Source organism: Schistocerca serialis, chromosome 2 (assembly GCF_023864345.2).
Source record: "Schistocerca serialis cubense isolate TAMUIC-IGC-003099 chromosome 2, iqSchSeri2.2, whole genome shotgun sequence".
Taxonomy (NCBI): domain Eukaryota; kingdom Metazoa; phylum Arthropoda; class Insecta; order Orthoptera; family Acrididae; genus Schistocerca; species Schistocerca serialis.
Window position 1 is genome coordinate 464,487,518 of NC_064639.1, and position 19,563 is coordinate 464,507,080.

At 42.2% G+C, this 19,563-nt stretch overlaps 1 protein-coding gene across 1 annotated transcript in view; it reads right to left on the reverse strand.

Annotated features, from left to right (window-relative positions):
* LOC126457372 (homocysteine S-methyltransferase YbgG-like) overlaps nt 1-18,989 on the reverse strand; it is a 76,889-nt gene extending 57,900 nt beyond the window's left edge. Inside the window, exon 1 of the mRNA XM_050093624.1 lies at nt 18,887-18,989. The gene's annotated coding sequence lies outside the window, so the exon portion shown is untranslated. The remainder of the gene's footprint in view (nt 1-18,886) is intronic.
* Between the last annotated feature and the right edge of the window lie 574 nt (nt 18,990-19,563).

Here is a 19,563-nt window from a genome sequence, read left to right on the forward strand (position 1 = left end):
CGCCACCAACATGCAGTAGAAACAATCAACCACCCCGGTGTTTACAATACACTCGAGCGTGCTTCGTGCTATTAATGTGTGTTCAGCACAGGTCAGCCTGTACTCCGCCGTTAATATTACCCTGAAGTGCCAAAGAAACTGATAGAGGCATGCGTATTCAAATACAGAGATATGTAAACAGACATAAAACAGCGCTGCTGTCGGAAACGCCTATATAAGACAACACGTGTCTGCGCTTTTGTTAGATCGGTTACTGCTGCTAAAATGGCAGATTATCACGATTTTAGTGAGTTTGACCGAGATGGTATAGTCGGCGCAAGAGCGATGGGACGCAGCATCTCCGAGGTAGCGATGAATTGGGGATTTTCCCGTACGACCATTTCACCATGTACCGTGAATATCGGGAATCCAGTAAAACATCAAATCTCAGACATCGCTGCGGCCGGAAAAAGATCCTGCAAGAACGGGACCAAAGACCACTGAAGAGAATCGTTCAGCGTGACAGAAGAGCAACCTTCCCGCAAATTGCTGCAGGTTCCAGTGCTGGGCCATCAACAAGCGTCAGTGTCCGAACCATTCAACAAAACATCATCCATATGGGCTTTCGGAGCCGAAGGCCCACTCGTGTACCTTGTTGACTGCATGGCACAAAGCTTTACGTTTCGCCTGGCCCCGTCAGCACCGACATTCAACTGTTGATGACTGGAAACATGTTGCCTGGTCAGACGAGTCTCGTTTCAAATTGTATCGAGCGGATGGACGTGTACGGGTATGGAGGCAACCGTATGAATTCACGAACCCCCATGTCAGCAGGGGACTGTTCAAGCTGGTAAAGGCTCTGTAATGTTGTGGAGCGTGTGCAGTTGGTGTGATGAACCTCTGATACATCTAGAGACGATTCTGTGAGGCGACACGTACATAAGTATCCTGTCTGATCACCTGCGTCCATTCATATCCATTGTGCATTCCGACTGACTTGGGAAATTCGAGCAGGACAATGCAACACCCCACACGTTCAGAATTGCCACAGAGTGGCTCCAGGAACACTCTTCTGAGTTTAAACACATCCGCTAGCCACCAAACTCCCCAGACAGGAACATTGTTGAGCATATCTGGGATGCCTTGCAACGTGCTGTTCAGAAAGAGATCTCCACCTCCTCGCACTCTTACGGATTTATGGACAGCCGTGCAGGATTCATGGTGTCAGTTCCCTCCAGCAGTACGTCAGACATTACTCGAGTCCATGCCACGTCATATTGCAGCACTTCTTTGTGCTCTCGGGAGCCCTACACGATATTATGCAGATGTACTAGTTTCATTGGCTCTTCAGTGTACATTGGCTTATTAGTCACATCTAATCGGAGATTACCTTTGTTTCAGTTCAGAAAAAGCCCAACTGAAATTAAAGCAGGTTTGGTATTTTCAGTCTGCAGCTCGTGGTCGTGCGGTAGCGTTCTCGCTTCCCGCGCCCGGGTTCCCGGGTTTGATTCCCGGCGGGGTCAGGGATTTTCTCTGCCTCGTGATGACTGGGTGTTGTGTGATGTCCTTAGGTTAGTTAGGTTTAAGTAGTTCTAATTTCTAGGGGACTGATGACCATAGATCTTAAGTCCCATAGTGCTCAGAGCCATTTGAACCATTTTTTTGGTATTTTCAGACTCTCTGGAAATCGGGCACAGTCGTTTTTCCTTCTTTTTGTCTTTGATCGTAAACTCGTATGTTTGGAACTGCTGCAAAGAGTATGATACTTTACCAGATAAAATGAGCTTTAAAGTTCGAAAGGAAACGGGGATAGGACACAGATTCTTTAGAGACGTCGAGTTAATACCGGGTGATTATATTTAGAGTACAGCTACTCTCGCTGGTCCAGTGTGGGCTGTAGCGAACGTGGTAGATATTCTAACGCGTTGATGCGAAATCGATTTACGCTGGAAATAAATTAGTTTCAATTTTGACCACCATGTGCAAATCTGAACACTGTTTGTATGGCGGTATGACATGCATATTGTCATCTGACAAGCCACAAAATAAGTGAACGGTGCGGCTGTCGAGCATAGATATCGTGCACTGTTGGTGAAACTGTTGTATGTAAACGGCAGCAATTACAGTGCTACGCTGAGAGAGTATCGCCAATTGAAAGCTCTGAGGAGTGATCCGATCTCATTAAAATGGTTTAATTCGAGACGAATTCGAAAACACGGGTGAGTCTGGTGCGGGACCTGTAAGAAGAAGGCGTCCTATACCAGAGGCACTTGTGATCTCGGTGTTTACGACGTCATATATCCTGGACTATGTGGTCTACAATAATTATTTTTTTAGGTACATACAGCGACATATGTGGATACTCCTGCGAAATTTATTGCGGATAGAATTGTTGATAAAGAAATAATAAAGTAAAACGTCGGGCATGATGCGGCAGTTTTCATGCATCTCAGTATTTGACGTCATATTTCCTGAACTATGTGTCTTACAGTGACATATTATTGTAGGTACATTGAGTGGTATTTGTGGATACTGGCAGCAAAATATGTTACAAATTTGAGTTAGTAGTAAAGGAATAATAACTTAAAGCGTTATACTTCATGTGGCAGTTTCACTGCATGAACAGCGGAAATTTAGTAAGAGATAAACTCACATTTTTATAATAAGTATGAATTGCTATTTGGATAGAATTAAGCTCTAAGTCTGTCGCCCATTTCCTGTACCACTTCTGTGATTTAAATCATCCATTAGAGATGGTATAGGTCTTCCAAGATATTATGAAGTACCTTTTCTCAAAAAACGCTGCCGACAGGTCATACCTTGGCTCAAAAATAGCTGACGACGGCTCACTCGCTCGCCAAATGACACACAGCATTAGAAATGCAGCGCTAAAAAGGCGGACAATGATTGGCGCACTTTGTGGTAACAAGATACCGGACGTCTCATGTCGAAAATACGGGTGATCAAAAAGTCAGTATAAATTTGAAAACTTAATAAACCACGGCATAATGTAGATACAGAGGTAAAAATTGACACACATGCTTAGTATGACATGGGGTTTTATTAGAACCATCCCATATTGCTAGACGCGTGAAAGATCTCTTGCGCACGTCGTTTGGTGATGATCGTGTGCTCAGCCGCCACTTTAATCATGCTTGGCCTCCCAGGTCCCCAGACCTCAGTCCGTGCGACTATTGGATTTGGGGTTACCTGAAGTCGCAAGTGTATCGTAATCGACCGACATCTCTAGGGATGCTGAAAGACTACATCCGACGCCAATGCCTCATCATAACTCCGGACATGCTTTACAGTGCTGTTCACAACATTATTCCTTGACTACAGCTATTGTTGAGGAATGGTGGTGGACATATTGAGCATTTCCTGTACAGAACATTATCTTTACTTTGTCTTACTTTGTTATGCTGATTATTGCTATTCTGATCTGATGAAGCGCCATCTGTCGGACATTTTTTGAACTTTTGTATTTCTTTGGATCTAATAAAACCCCATGTCATTCCAAGCATGTGTGTCAATTTGTACCTCTCTATCTACATTATTCCGTGATTTATTCAGTTATCAAATTTATAGTGACTTTTTGATCATCCGGTATATTGCTCTGCAATCAGACCAGTTACATTGTTCTGTGCAGGACATTGGGCCACAATAAAAGAAGTAAACATCGTATTGCAGTTATGGAAACCAAAATGATTCGGTGGATATCTGGCCTTACTGACCTAAAAAATTGATGAAATATGAGGAAGGGACGGAGTGACAACCATCGTTTATGCGGGAGAGGGATACGGATCGAGTAGATGGAGCTGAACACTGGTTGTCGTTGCAAGTCGATGATTAAAGACCTATTGGAAGATCGAGGTAACATATGTTAGACCCCTCCATGTAGACCTAAAGAAAGAGGGTCTCCACCCTGACCATGCACGAGATTGCGGCACATGGAGATAGAAATAGAAAATGGAGGGACAAGCTCTGAGATAGAAAAAGATGCAAAACCTAATCAGAAACTACTTCCATATGTTGTATTTTCAATTTATTCAAATGGTTCAAATGACTCTGAGCGCTATGGGACTTAACATCTGTGGTCATCAGTCCATCAGTCCCCTAGAATTTAGAACTACTTAAACCTAACTAACCTAAGGACATTACAGACATCCATGCCCGAGGCAGGATTCGAACCTGCGACCGTCACGCGGTCACGCGGTTCCAGACTGAAGCGCCTAGAACCGCACGGCCACACAGGCCGGCTTCAATTTATTATTCTTAATGTTTCATACTGTTTTTAGCGCTTGTGAATAAGTTATTGTTTCTTCTCAATAGTGAAAACAGTAGTGATCAGACACAATGAATGACTAAGAAAATCGCCGGATATTCCGGTAAGCCATTGATGTACGTTAAAAATGATGTAACGTAGGAACTTGTTATCTGCTAATATTAACTGTCATAAACGCGGTGCAGCCGAACGGTATCTATCGCTATGTTCGTTGAGAGTGTTGCAAGTTGTCCGTGATGGTGAGGTCCTCTTGTGGAGCGCTGTGTACAATAGATAGGCAGCTGGTCGCTAATCAGCCTGCAGCGACACGAAGGCCGCTGTCGTCTCCGCACGCGCTCTGTCCAGCCGCCAGCCACGCAAGCTCGCTGCTGCGTTGCATCACGCCAGTGAGCCATATCGGCAGGGAGCGATATTTTGGGAAGGCGCGGTGAGATGGGGAGGCAGTGAGTAAACATTTCTGGGACGGTGACATAAAATGTTGCAAAATATTATTCAGTGGCAGGATGGTGTCTGTTATCAGTGAGTACATGGGATCACAAGCTCTCGTGTTATATCCGCCTGCAACACACAGCTGTTGAGGATATATTTGGACTACGTTTGGTATCACTACAGCACTACCACTGTCGAGGCCAATGAATCGCTGTGCCAGATGCTAGCTGTAAGTCACCATACGTTGGTAGATGTTTTAACCCGTCGAATTCTTTTGTTGGGGAGGGAGGGGCGGAGAGGGGGGAGAATAAAGTTGTGAACGGTGCTTCTTATGTTCAGTGTAAAATTCGAAGCATCTCCTCGTTATCCTGATAGAGATGAAGATTAATCAGCTGATGTTTGTCGATCTGTCCGAAACGTACACTGACCTTGGCAAACTCCCAGCCTCTCTGTATTTTATCCGTGATGGTTGGCACTCTTGGACTGCGTATGGCTGGTGTATATCGTATTCCTTGTAGCTGCGGCATGGCATATATTGGTCAAACTATCAGGAACGTGGAGGACCGATGTACTGAGCGTAAACGGCACACACGGTTACAGCAACCAAGTAGATCTGCTATTGCCGAACATTGCTTGGATACTGGTCACCCCATGTTATATAATAACACCGAGATATTGGCATGCACGGCCAGCTATTGGGACAGTGTTATTAGGGAGGCAGTTGAGATTAAATTAGCGAGCAATCTCGTTAACAGGGATGGAGGTTTCTGTTTAAACTCTGTTTGGAATCCGGCTCTCTCCCTTGTCAAAAAACAGAGGGACAGAGTCAATGCTAACTCACCTGCGAATTCATAGTCTCACTATCGATAGCTCTGACTTTGGTCATCTTTGGTGGCACTAGTGTTCAGTGTGTGTGTTATCTTTCCTGCTTCAGTCCGAGAACCGAGGTTTTAAATTTGCATGTACGCCGCCTGTCCGTTACAGTTTGCCTTGAAAATAGCGGGGTGTTCTCCCGCCGAAATATCGGCGGTCGCTGAAAGTGTTACCTGGCTGAAGTCCCGGAATTATTTGAAAGAATCAGCTTAGTCATCAACAAACGCTGCGCTAAAGCGGAAGAGGATGTGAGGATCAAGTGGTAACAATTGCAGCTTATATCCAAAGCTGCTGTGAGAGGCAGAAGATGTACACAGGGGACCTAACTGCAGCCTCTTGTACCGTCTGGTGTGACAAACTTTTGCTCAAATTCATCAGTGTGGGGAACTGTCTTTTCTAACTGGCAAGTTGCTGAACAACAAATACTTCCAGGTAGTCCCTGAGAACTCTAGACACTTCACAAAATAGGTGAAGGTATCCCAAATGGTGCTGTTTTGGCCTTACTCCTCTTTAATTTTTGTACATACGACCTTCCAGAAACAAAGATCAGGAAATTTATTTACGCTGGTGATACTGCATCATCGCTCAGGATCAATGTTTTATAGAAACTGAAGCAACACTAACACCTGAAGATGTTGGATGAATACTTCAGACGTAATTCTCTCTGACCCAGTCCTCAAAAGACTGTTGTATCAACTTTCGATCCACGGAATAAACAAACGAACTACAAACCTAACATCACACTTGGATGTCAGATTCCCCAATACTGCAACATTCTAAAATACCGACGTGTGGCCCTGGACAGGTTATTGACCTAAAAATTCGATTTCCGGAATGTAGCAGCTAAAATATTTTCCAGAAGTTAAAAAGGAACCTCCTAGGATGCCGTTGCAACAGTGCTCAAATCATCAGGCTTAGATCTTCCATGCTCAGTTGCAGCATACTGCTGGTCCACCGGGACAAGAAATGCTCACACTAAAATATATAATTGGCTCACAGTTCAATAAAGCAATGCTTATAACAGGGTCTATATGTCACACAAACACGCACTGACTACCGTTTCTTAGTAAGTCTTCAAAAAAAAAAAAAAAAATGGCTCTGAGCACTGAGATCATCAGTCCCCTAGAACTTAGAACCACTTAAACCTAACTAACCTAAGGACATCACACACATCCATGCCCGAGGCAGGATTCGAACCTGCGACCGTTGCGGTCGCGCGATTCCAGACTGAAGCGCCTAGAACCGCTCGGCCACACCGGCCGGCGTAGGTCTTTCACCACCATACGTAAGAAGATCAGAGTCGCTGCTGCACTAATGAACAAGAATTAAAAAAAAAAAACCCAGGATTACCAAATCATTCAGAAATTTGTTTATCATAACCCAGCGACTGAGGTCTATAAAACCACTGTGTCGCACAGCAGTCAATCAGCGAAGCGGTCATTTCAGCATGGAAGATGGCTGGAACAATCAACGGCAGCAGAAAACTTCCTAAAGCATCGCCAAATATTTGAAACTTTCTTGAAGCGACCAGCAGGTTTTCAGGTTTCCAGCTACCCCGACGACACCTGTGCATACTGAATCGGTTCAGAACCGAGCGGTGAAAATGTGGAGCATTGCTGCAGCAATTTCCTCTTCTTACGGACGTTATTCTGCCTGTACTTCATAAGTATTCTGAGTGGGTGGTAGATTTCAACTTAAAATTAAAATCCTTTACATTGAGCTACATACAAATTGAATTAGTAAAAAGGAAGCAAATAAAAAAGAATGTATATGGAATAAATAAGAATTTTGTTTACCAATTCACCTTTATGTGGTTCAATATTAAGAATTTTAATTTACATTCTGAAGTAAATTCGCGTAAAACATATAGAGCGGCGAAACTAAAACCTTAGCAACAATACGTACAAAACCGTGAAGTTATATGGTACACACTTCACGAGTTATCTTTGAAATTCTGTGAATGTGATTATTGTAGATCCAAATTGATTGTAAGAAAAAAGAATCCAAACAAGTACTAAGTTGTAGGTTGTTCTCGTGGTCTATGGTTAGTAGCTGTGATCTCATAATCAAAACTTCCTCGGTTCCGGTTCGAAACCCGACACTGCTTCAATTCTGATTAATAATCAGCATTGGCCGCCGAAGACTTCCGGCATAAGAAGTCACCCTCATTCTGCAAACGGCCTTATCAAAGATGGCGGAGGAACGGACAGAAATTTAAGGCACTCTCTTGCCCTTCGGGTGGGAAACTGCCCCTAAAGGCGGAAAAATCAGCAATGATCATCCGCATGAGGAAGCAGAAGGCAATGGAAACCTCTGCATTAAAGACACGTAACGTGTATCCACAGGGCATGTGACCTGTAATTGATAAAGTGTCATGATGATCTCTCCATTGGCAAAAGATTCCGGAATAGTCCCCTATTCGGATCTCCGGGTGGGGACTACCAAGGGGAATGATGATGATGATGATGATGATGATGATGGTTGGTTTGTGGGGCGCTCAACTACACGGTCATCAGCGTCCGTACAAAGTCCTAATCTTTACACAGTCCAATTTTAGCCACTTTGACAAATGACGATGATGAAATGCGCTACGGTCGCAGGTTCGAATCCTGCCTCGGGCGTGGATGTGTGTGATGTCCTTATGTTAATTAGGTTCAAGTAGTTCTAAGTTCTAGGGGACTGATGACCACAGATGTTAAGTCCCATAGTGCTCAGAGCCATTTGAACCATTTTTTCGATGATGAAATGATGAGGACAACACAAACACTCAGTCCCCGGACAGAGAAATTCCTCAACCCGGCCGGGAATGCCAAGGCAGAGATGACCACGACAAAAAGATTGAATAATCAACGAAAGGATAACGTTCTACGAATCGCGCAGTGGAATGTCAGAAGCTTGAATGTGGTAGGGAAGCTAGAAAATGTAAAAAAGGAAATGCAAAGGCTTGATCTAGATATAGTAGTGGTCACTGAAGTGAAATGGAAAGATGATAAGGATTTCTGGTCGGATGAGTACACGGTAATATGAACAACAGCAGAGAATGGTGTAACGGGAGTAGAAATCCTTATGAATGGGAAGGTAGGGCAGAGAGTGTGTTACTGTGAACAGTTCAGTGATAGGGCCATTCTTATCAGAATCTTCAGCAAACCAACACCGTCAACGATAGTTCAGGTATATATATCGACGTCGAAAGCTGAAGATGAAGAGACAGAGATAGCATATGAGGATATTGAAAAGATAATACAATACGTAAAGTGAAATGAAAATCTAATAGTCATGGGGGACTGGAATGCACTTTTGGGGGAAGAATCACAAGAGGTGGAGGTATACTTGGAAAATGTCGGGTGATACGGGAAGATTACAATTAGATTACATCATGGTCAGACAGAGATTCCGAAGTCAGATTCTGGATTGTAAGGCGTACCCAGGAGCAGATACAGATTCGGATCATAATGTAGTGGTGATGAAGAGTAGGCTGAAGTTTAAAAGATTAGTCAGGAAGAATCTATGTGCAAATAAGTGGGATACAGAAGTACTAAGGAATGACGCGATACACTTGAAGTTCTCTAAAGCTGTAGATACAGCAGAAAAGAATATTCCAGCAGGCATTACAGCTGAAGAGGAATGGACATCTCTAAAAAGGACAATCACAGAAGCTGGAAAAGAAAACATAGGCACAAAGAAGGTAACTGCAAAGAAACCACGTATAACAGAATAAATACTTCAGCTCATCGGTGAAAGAAGGAAGTACAAAAATGTTCAGAAAAATCCAGGACTCTCTGAGGGATTAAGTAAACAGGAAGTGAGTGGAAGCGAAGATTAAATGGCTGCATGAAAAATGCGAAAAGATCGAAAAAGAAATGATAGTCGGAAGGACTGGCTTATCATACAGAAAAGCCAAAAGGGCCTTCGGTGAAATTAAAAGCAAGGGTGGTAACAAAAAGAGTGCAGCAGGAATTACATTGCTAAATGCAGAGGAGAGATCGGATAGATGGGAGTACATTGAAGGGCTCCATGAGGGGGAAGATTTGTCTGATGAGAAAGAAGAAGAAGCGGATCCAGTATTAGATCCAGTATTAGAATCAGAGTTTAAAAGAGCTTTGGAGGACTTCAGATCAAATAAGGCAGAAGGGATCGATAACACTCTATCAGCATTTATACTATCATTAGGAGAAGTGGCAACAAAACGACTATTCACGTTAGTGTGTAGAATGTATGAGTCTGCCAATACACCGTCTGACTTTCGGAAAAAAATTTTCCTCACAGTTCCGAGGACTGTAAAAGCTGATAAGTGCTTGAATTATCGCACAATCAGCCTACCAACTCATGCATCCTAGTTGCTGACAAGAATAATATACAGAAGAATGGAAAAGAAAATTGAGGATGTGTTAGATGCCGATCAGTTTGGCTTTAGGAAAGGTAAAGGCACCAGAGAGGAATTCTGACGTTGCGGCTGTTATTGGAAGCACGACTAAAAAAAAAAAAAAAAAAATGAAGATACATTCATAGGGTTTGTCGACATAGAAAAAGCGTTCGACAATGTAAAATGGTGCAAGATGTTCGAAATTCTGAGAAAAATAGGGGTAAGCTATAGGGAGAGACGGGTAATACGCAATATGTACAAGAACCAAGAGTGGAAGACCAAGAACGAAATGCTCAGATTAAAAAGGGCGTAAGACAAGGATGTAGTCTTTAGCCCTTACTGTTCAATCTGTACATCAAAGAAGTAATGATGGAAATAAAAGGAAGGATCGGGAGTGGAATTAAAATTCAATGTTACAATTCGCAGATGACATTGCTATCCTGAGTGAAAGTGAAGAACAGCTACATGATCTGCTGAATGGAATGGACAGTCTAATCAGTACAGTATATGGACTGAGAGTAAATCGAAGAAAGACGAAAGTAATGAGAAGCCGCAGAAATGAGAGCAGACATAAACTTAACATTAGGCTTGATGGTCACGGAGTAGATGAAGTCAAGGAATCCTGCTATACAGGGTGTTACAAAAAGGTACGGCCAAACTTTCAGGAAACATTCCTCACACACAAAGAAAGAAAATATGTTATGTGGACATGTGTCCGGAAACGCTTACTTTCCATGTTAGAGCTCATTTTATTATTTCTCTTCAAATCACATTAATCACGGAATGGAAACACACAGCAACAGAACGTACCAGCGTGACTTCAAATACTTTGTTACAGGAAATGTTGAAAATGTCCTCCGTTAGCGAGGATACATGCATCCACCCTCCGTCGCATGGAATCCCTGATGCGCTGATGCAGCCCTGGAGAATGGCGTATTGTATCACAGCCGTCCACAATACGAGCACGAAGAGTCTCTACATTTTGTACCGGGGTTTCATAGACAAGAGCTTTCAAATGCCCCCATAAATGAAAGTCAAGAGGGTTGAGGTCAGGAGACTGTGGAGGCCATGGAATTGGTCCGCCTCTACCAATCCATCGGTCACCGAATCTGTTGTTGAGAAGAGTACGAACACTTCCACTGAAATGTGCAGGAGCTCCATCGTGCATGAACCACATGTTGTGTCGTACTTGTAAAGGCACATGTTCTAGCAGCACAGGTAGAGTATCCCGTATGAATTCATGATAACGTGCTCCACTGAGCGTAGGTGGAAGTACATGGGGCCCAATCAAGACATCACCAACAATGCCTGCCCAAACGTTCACAGAAAATCTGTGTTGATGACGTCATTGCACAATTGCGTACGGATTCTCGTCAGCCCACACATGTTGATTGTGGAAATTTACAATTTGATCGCGTTGGAATGAAGCCTCACCCTTAAAGAGAACATTTGCACTGAAATGAGGATTGACACATTGTTGGATGAATCATTCGCAGAAGTGTACCCGTGGAGGCCAATCAGCTGCTGATAGTGCCTGCACACGCTGTACATGGTACGGAAACAACTGGTTCTCTTGTAGAACTCTCCATACAGTGACGTGGTCAACGTTACCTTGTACAGCAGCAACTTCTCTAAAGCTGACATTAGGGTTATCGTCAACTGCACGAAGAATTGCCTCGTCCATTGCAGGTGTCCTCGTCGTTCTAGGTCTTCCCCAGTCGCGAGTCATAGGCTGGAATGTTCCGTGCTCCCTAAGACGCCGATCAATTGCTTCGAACGTCTTCCTGTCGGGACACCTTCGTTCTGGAAATCTGTCTCGATACAAACGTACCGCGCCACGGCTATTGCCCCGTGCTAATCCATACATCAAATGGGCATCTGCCAACTCCGCATTTGTAAACATTACACTGACTGCAAAACCACGTTCGTGATGAACAATAACCTGTTGATGCTACGTACTGATGTGCTTGATGCTAGTACCGTAGAGCAATGAGTCGCATGTCAACACAAGCACCGAAGTCAACATTACCTTCCTTCAATTGGGCCAACTGGCGGTGAATCGAGGAAGTACAGTACATACTGACGAAACTAAAATGAGCTCTAACATGGAAATTAAGCGTTTCCGGACACATGTCCACATAACATCTTTTCTTTATTTGTGTGTGATGAATGTTTCCTGAAAGTTTGGCCGTACCTTTTTGTAACACCCTGTATACGCAGCAAAATAACCAATGACGGACGGAGCAAGGAGGACATAAAAAGCAGAGCAGCACTGGCAAAAAGGGATTTCCTAGTCAAGAGAAGTGTACTAGTATCAAACATAGTCCTTAATATGATAAGAAATTTCTGAGAATATACATTTGGAGCATAGCATTGTATGGTAGTGAATCATGGACTGCGGGAAAAACTGGAACAGAAGAGAATCGAAGCATTTGAGATGTGGTGTTACAGACGAATGCTGAAAATTAGGTGAAGTGATAAGGTAAGGATTGAGGAGGTTTTGCGCAGAATCGGAGAGGAAAGGAATATGTGGAAAAGAGTGACAGGGAGAAGGGACAGGATGATAGGACATCTGTTTAGACATCAGGGACTGACTTTCATGGTACAAGAGGAAGCAGTAGAGGGCAAAAACTGTAGAGGAAGACTGAGATTGAAATACACCCAGCATATAATTGAGGCCATTGTCGAAAAGAGAAGCACTTGAATGAACATCAAGAGCTCATGTGGGAAATTAGTCTTAAGCGAAGAAGGGAAAGCTGTAAGGTGGACGGAGTAAATAGAGGATCTATACAAGAGGGATGAACCTGAAGGCAATATTATAGATATGAAAGGAAAATTTTGAGAAAAATATTAGGACCGAGAAAGATTGGAGAAGAGTACAAGCTAAAGAGTAATAAGGAAATATACAAAACTATTGAGAAAGTGAGTGAGGCAATGCGTAAACGCAGACTAACGTTTTATGGTCACCTGTCGAGGATGGATGGAAACAGACTAACAAGAAAAGTGTTTGAACATAGTAACAGGAACGAAAAAACCAACAATAAATGGATACAGATGGTGAAAAAGGATTTGGCCTATTTTAATGTCACCCGTGAGTCAATCAGGGACAGGGAAAAGTTTAGACAAATAGTGAACGAAATTAAGTGTTTTCCAGAAGAAACGAAACTAAAGAATAATAACAGGAAATGGTCGGAAGAGCGGAGGAGGAACCACTCGAAAATGATGAGGAAATATTGGGAAGAGAGAAAAAAAGATCAAAAAGCCGGGCAAGTGAATTGTTGAACGTGGTCCAAAGATGGCCGAAATCGAAAGAAGAAGAAGAAAGAGTTCGTAGCCGAAGATGAGATGGTAAATATGATACTGCGAAAAGAATCGAGCATAGCACCGAAAGACCTAAGTCGAAACAAGGGCCGAGTAGTAGGCGACATTCCGTCAGAACTACTGATAGCCTGGGAGAGCCAGCCATGACAAAACTCTTCCACCTGGTGTGCAAGGTGTACGAGAGAGGCGAAATACCCTCAGACTTCAACAAGAATGTAATAATTCCAGTTCCAAAGAATTCAGATGCTGACAGGTGTGAAAACTATCAAATTATCAGTTTAATAAGTCATGGTGACAAAATACTAACACGATTTCTTTACAGAAGAATTGGAAAACCTGTAGAAGCCGACCTCGATGGAGATCAGTTAGGATTCCAGAGAAATGTGGGAACTCGCATGGCTACATTGACCCTATGACTTATTGTAGAAGATAGGTTAAGGAAAGGCAAATCTATGTTTATAGCATTTGTAGATTTGGAGAAAGCTTTTGTCAATGTTGACTGGAATACACGTTCTGTAATTCTGAAATGCAGGGCGCAAAAGATTATATACAACTTGGGCAGAAACCAGATGACAGTTAAAAGAGTTGAGGCCGGCCGGTGTGGCTGAGCGGTTCTAGGCGCTTCAGTCTGGAACCGCGCGACCGCTACGGTCGCAGGTTCGAATCTTGCCTCGGGCATGAATGTGTGTGATTTTCTTAGGTTAGTTAGGTTTAAGCAGTTCTAAGTTCTAGAGGACTGATGACCTCAGATGTTCAGTCCCATAGTGCTCAGAGCCATTTGAAAAGAGTTGAGGTGAATGAAAGGGAAGCAGTGGACGAGAAAGGAATGAGACATGGTAGTAGCCTACCGCTGATGTTATTCAATCTATAAGCTGAGTAAGCAGTAAAGGAAACAAAAGAAAAAATTGGAGTTGGAATTGAAGTTCAGGGAGAAGATACAAAAACTTTGAGGTTTGCGGATGGCAATGTCAGAGACAGCAAAGCACTTGGAAAAGCAGTTGAACGGACAGTGTCTTGAATGGAGGATATGAGACTAACATAAAAAAACAAGGGTAATGCAATGTAGTCGAATTACATCAGGCGACGCTGCGGGAATTCGATTAGGAAAATTGGAAATTTGTGGTAAGTTCCTATGGGGGCAAACCGCTGAGGTCATCGGTCCCTAGGCGTACACACTACTTAATCTAACTTAAACCCACATATGCTAAGGACAACACACACACCCATGCTCGAGACAGGACTCGAACCTCCGAAGGGGGAAGCCGCGCGAACTGTGGCAAGGCGCCCCTAGACCGCGGCCAGATTAAGAAATGAGGTGCTGAAAATAGTAGATGAGTTTTACTATTTGAACCGTAAAATAACAGATGATGACTGAAGCACAGAGGACATGAAGTGCAGGCTTTTTTCTGAAGGAGAGAAATTTATTAACATCGAATATAGATATAAGTGTTAGTGCTGGATAAAATTTTGAGGATTAGATGGGTATGTCATGTAACCAATGAGGAGGCAGTGGTTTGAAGTGGGGAGAAAAGAAATTTGTGGCGTTACTTGACTTGGCTAAACTAGACACCTTCTGAAAGGGTCACCAGTTTAGTATTGGAGAAAAGTGGGGGGTAAAAATCGTAGAGGAAGATCAAGAGGTGAACACAGTAAGCAGGTTCAAAAGGATGTGGGTTACAGTTGCTATCCGAAGATGAAGAAGTTTGCACAAGATAGAGTAGCGTGAAGAACTGTATCAAAGCAGATTTCCGGCTGAAAACCACAACAACGATACAATGTTTGTTCAGGAAGGGATCTTAGAAGTTGAGGGGCGAGACATAGAGTTTAACTTATCATTGCTTAAATTCCGTTTCTCAGATGTTTTCGTTCAGTGGTGTGCAGATTTTTTGACGTCTGTCTTCATTTCTTGTGGCTTAGACATCTGAGTGAACGGCACGTTTTCGGCCATTGCTCTCTCTTAGTGTTATACGCTTATATATCGGACACGCTCAACGTTTGATTATACATCGTTGAAAGTAACTAATCGATACAGAGTTTACAACTATCTGTATCACTTTTGATAAGATTATCTCTCATGAATGTAATTTTTTTGATCATTGGTAACCTCAAATTTATTTATTTATGTTTGCGAACGCCAGAATGAGTTAGAACGCTGAAGCTCACTGTAACAGCTAATTTGTAGTAGTAGAGGATGTAGAGAGAAAAAAGTGTTTGACAAAGTAAATAGTAACAATTTATCTCCGATTATTATGGTTGTTTCACATAAAGCACGTATGTGAAGATCTTTAAGAACTATAACACTCCATTTCATCAAAAGAGATAATAAAAGTCAATTTTTTGAGACAGTACTAACACAGCATGTTCTGTGTTGACGAAAATTGGCATTATGGGATTGTGGCTGTGCAAAAACCCAGATTAACTCTTATAAAAACAGACAAGGAGCTTTCACCACAGCGAGAAACAGCCAACTTCGCACGTGCAGCATAAGCTAAATGTCAGTTTAAACGAGAACAGCTGGCTGAGAATAAATCTGTCAGTTTGAAACCGTTAACAGGGACATTTTTTTTCATAAATATCGTTATTATTAGTGGTTTTTCTTTGTAAGACTTAACTTGTAACTAAACAAAGCTAAAACATAACTCTTTGTTGTTTCAAATGGCTCTGAACACTATGAGACTTAACATCTGAGGTCATCAGTCCCCTAGAACTTAGAACTACTTAAACCTTACTAACCTAAGGACATCACACACACCCATGCCCGAGGCAGGATTCGAAATTGCGACCGTAGCGAACTCTTTGTTCAGTATGCATGAGAACATTAATTCCGCCTTCTAACAGGTTATAACTGGCGCGGCCCTATCAACAGCGATGGGTGCAGTGCGTCTACCCTATGTGATAAACGTTCTGTGACTGCGTATCGACCAGTTCTTAATGCCAGTGGTGTGGATATGTTGCATAATCTTAGGAAAATCATCTGCAGGGAAAATGTTGAGGATCTCAGAGGAATCTTAGCATGAATAATTTGTAAGGAAATCTGATGTGGTGCAATGCTACGAGATGCACTGACCTGGAACTGCAGCAATACTTCGTTCACAGAACTCACGATGGGAGACCGTGATGTTGATGCTGGGTTTCATACGGACGAAAATCTTATCTCATTGTTTCCACTTTTAAGAGAGCGCAGGTCTGACAAAAGACATTAGCAATAACTTTCATTATTACCTAACCGGTCCACGAATTTCTTTCATTAGCGATTCTTATTGTGTAGCATGTAATTTATGCAATATCGTATGGTGGATGGGTGTTGGTATTTTACACAAGTTGGATCTTGTACGTTCGTATCTGATACCAAAGACTCCACAGTAATCCAACCCAACAACGTGGACAGTTTATTGACTGAAGGTAACGCAACTGTCATGAAAAATAATACGTCGTTTATGGCACTTGCTGATATATTGATCGTAATTGTTTGTTACGTTCTTTACGCGACTTGTAGTCGTTAATCTTCAAGCGCCGACCGAACACAAACGCAGAGTTTTATAGATAAATGTCCTTAACGTGGAGCAGAAAATACGCGTATGTGTACTTCAGCATGAATTTTATGAGGTTTTAACCGTTATAATGTTCTTGTGAGTGTGAACGTAAATTCTTGTCGACAGTTCATGCAGGTGTTTGGTGTTGTTACGGCTTTTATTTCAGCTGTAACCCAATCTGTACATCCGTTCATTGTGTATTAGACAGTAAGTTTTATTGTCGTAAGTCCTCACTGTCGCTAACTTTAATCTAAACCTTTGGGGTAAAGAATTCAGTGCGTCGTGTAATCTCTTCGACTTTGTACTGGTGACGTATTGTGTACTTGGGAAGCGTGAGATCCTATGCTATAGTAATTGTGGAAACTTTTTAGGTCTCAAACTATAGAGGCTGTGGCAAGATCTTTCGCAGGAGGTAGTGAAGGCGGTGAAATTAATGTAATTCAGAATTACAAGTCTCCTTTCTACACTCATAAAAACCATTTTTTTTTAAAAAAAAGGAACATTTGAACGTAACAACAGTTGATCCTTGGCAACATCATCTTGACAGGTTTAGCGATATAAAAGTAGACTATTTTGAAAGAAGAGAAGCCATTTAGAGCATGATGCTCTATTTTATTAAACTTTTTTTTTTCCTATGAAACAAACGTATATTTAGAAATGCTCAGATATCTGCTATAGCACCGTAACATTTAGACATCGACTTTGAATGAAATCATATGAAACTGGATACATCAATACGAAAATTAACGTTCTTCCTTTACTTTGGAATAGCCGCCGTAAATTTATTTGGTATGGGTTTGTACTGCCAACGAAATCAATTAATAAGAAGTGGACTAAATAATCATTTAAATTATTGGACAGGAAAGGCGCACTTGCCTATATGCAAGGCTAATAAAAGCATCTACATAAACAGCAATGAATCCATTAAATTTAAGGGTCGGTAGGTGCAAAACATTTGATAACCTCTGGTCTATACAGCAATCGTGTTGGCCGGAGTACCAGGCAACAATTATCAATTCAGCACGTGGATTCGAACCTGTTCTGGTGCACTTCACTAGTTCTGTCTGTAGCACTACAAGGGGTGCTCTGTTTATTTAGACATAACCATAGTTTAATTTTTACAGTTATTTTAATCAAGATCGAAAAATTTGTATCTTATGGCGAAACATAACTTGCTGGACAAGTTCCATTAAATTTTGTGTCCTGAAGACATTGAGTAGGAAATAAGGCGATATTTAGAAAAAGAAAAATGAATCAGATTTTTCTGATACCGAGACAGAAAATGAAATTGTCGAAATAGAAAACCATAAAAGTAACATCAAACAGTCAGCATTTTGCAACTTAACAACCCTCATAATGACGCGGATTTTCTGAAACGCCTTGCTCCTGTTTGAATGGAAGAACGTTTGAAACGACGAGTGTTGCGTGAAACATGACCCCGAGGAAATTCATGCCTTCTTGACGAGGTAAAGGTGCGAAGAATCGCAGACTGAGGAACTTAAATAACCTGGAATTTATTACGCATGTGCAAGCAAAAAAACAACAAAACACGAACAATGTGTTTACAGTGCAACGAAAAGGCATACAAAAAACGTGGTGTGATGGATATAAAATATGAAAAGTGGCAGAAAATGGAATAATTATTTATTATTCGTCTCATATGGTTGATAAACGTCGTACTTTGCTTCTCTAAAATACATCCAAGCGTTTATATAAGATTTTTTCTCAGATAAAATATTTCTCATACAGAATGGGAAAATACGTAACCTGACTACTAATTTCAGTGTAAAATCCGAAAGACACCCGCTTAAATAACTTTGAAAGTCTCCCTCCCCCAGTGAAGGATAAAAATGAGTAACCAGATTATGAAAGTGGTGAATGTACATTGTTGGGAAGAAACCATACAGTCCGTGGATGGAACCGAATGCTGCCACAGAAACTAGAGGAAATCGCTGTTAAGTTCAGAGTAGTTCCTCACATTCATAAACCGAACACAGTGACATTCTCCTTAACAAACCAACTAGACGGGGCATAATCAGTGTGGAACGCGTGAAAAGTTTGTAATACGTGAATGTACTTCTGCCGGCGCTGCGAAATCCTTACCAGAAGTGTAACGCTCAGCGAGCTGCGCATGCGCCAAACAATACAAAGTAGTCAGCTGACTGTCGGCAGCTACGATCGGCCTGTGCGTTATAAGGCCGCCGGTAGAGTGGCGCCACTGTCGCCAGCCTGCTGCAGCTTATCCCTTCCCCTTCCCCCTCCCTTGCCGATTATCCCTCTCACTAATTCGGGGCACCACGTGGGATAACTTTCAGTTTGTAGATCTATGCGTGAGATTGCTAGTTTAATAGGTCGTGCAGTGGTGCAAAGGCTGATCCACTCTCTGTGACCTCCTAGCAGCCGTTCATGACTCCTTCAGCAAAGCTCAGCTCTAAAAGCTGCTTTCTCAGTAACCCATTGCTACCTGGAAAGTTTGTCTACTATTGTGTTCCCTAGCTGTCGCACACTATTTTCATCATTATTTGATTTCGTAAAATGGCACATTAAAAACATACTACTCCTTTAACAATTTCAGTTCTTCTGGGAGAATCTAACGTAAAATACAGGGTGTTACAAAAAGGTACGGCCAAACTTTCAGGAAACATTCCTCACACACAAAGAAAGAAAATATGTTATGTGGACATGTGTCCGGAAGCGCTTACTTTCCATGTTAGAGCTCATTTTATTATTTCTCTTCAAATCACATTAATCACGGAATGGAAACACACAGCAACAGAACG